The sequence below is a fragment of the Juglans regia genome, unplaced genomic scaffold (genome assembly GCF_001411555.2).
Source record: "Juglans regia cultivar Chandler unplaced genomic scaffold, Walnut 2.0 Scaffold_4970, whole genome shotgun sequence".
In the NCBI taxonomy this organism is placed as follows: domain Eukaryota; kingdom Viridiplantae; phylum Streptophyta; class Magnoliopsida; order Fagales; family Juglandaceae; genus Juglans; species Juglans regia.
Genome location: NW_023359821.1, coordinates 1 through 209, shown reverse-complemented (window position 1 = coordinate 209; position 209 = coordinate 1). Strand labels below are relative to the sequence as shown.

At 49.8% G+C, this 209-nt stretch overlaps 1 non-coding gene across 1 annotated transcript; it reads left to right on the top strand.

Moving 5' to 3' along the window:
- Positions 1-86: 86 nt before the first annotated feature.
- Positions 87-205, top strand: LOC118345822. The gene has a single exon (XR_004799284.1). It is a non-coding gene; the product is annotated as a 5S ribosomal RNA (ribosomal RNA).
- Positions 206-209: the final 4 nt, after the last annotated feature.

The following is a 209-nucleotide window of genomic DNA, read 5'->3' as shown; positions in this document are numbered from 1 at the left end:
TGGATCAGATCTCCGATTGGATTGGGATCGGAAGGACGCTAGTATGTCGCTCAAGGATTATTTGAATTTTAAGTATTTAGTTTGATGGGTGCGATCATACCAGCCCTAATGCACCGGATCCCATCAGAACTCCGCAGTTAAGCGTGCTTGGGCGAGAGTAGTACTAGGATGGGTGACCTCCTGGGAAGTCCTCGTGTTGCACCCCTCGT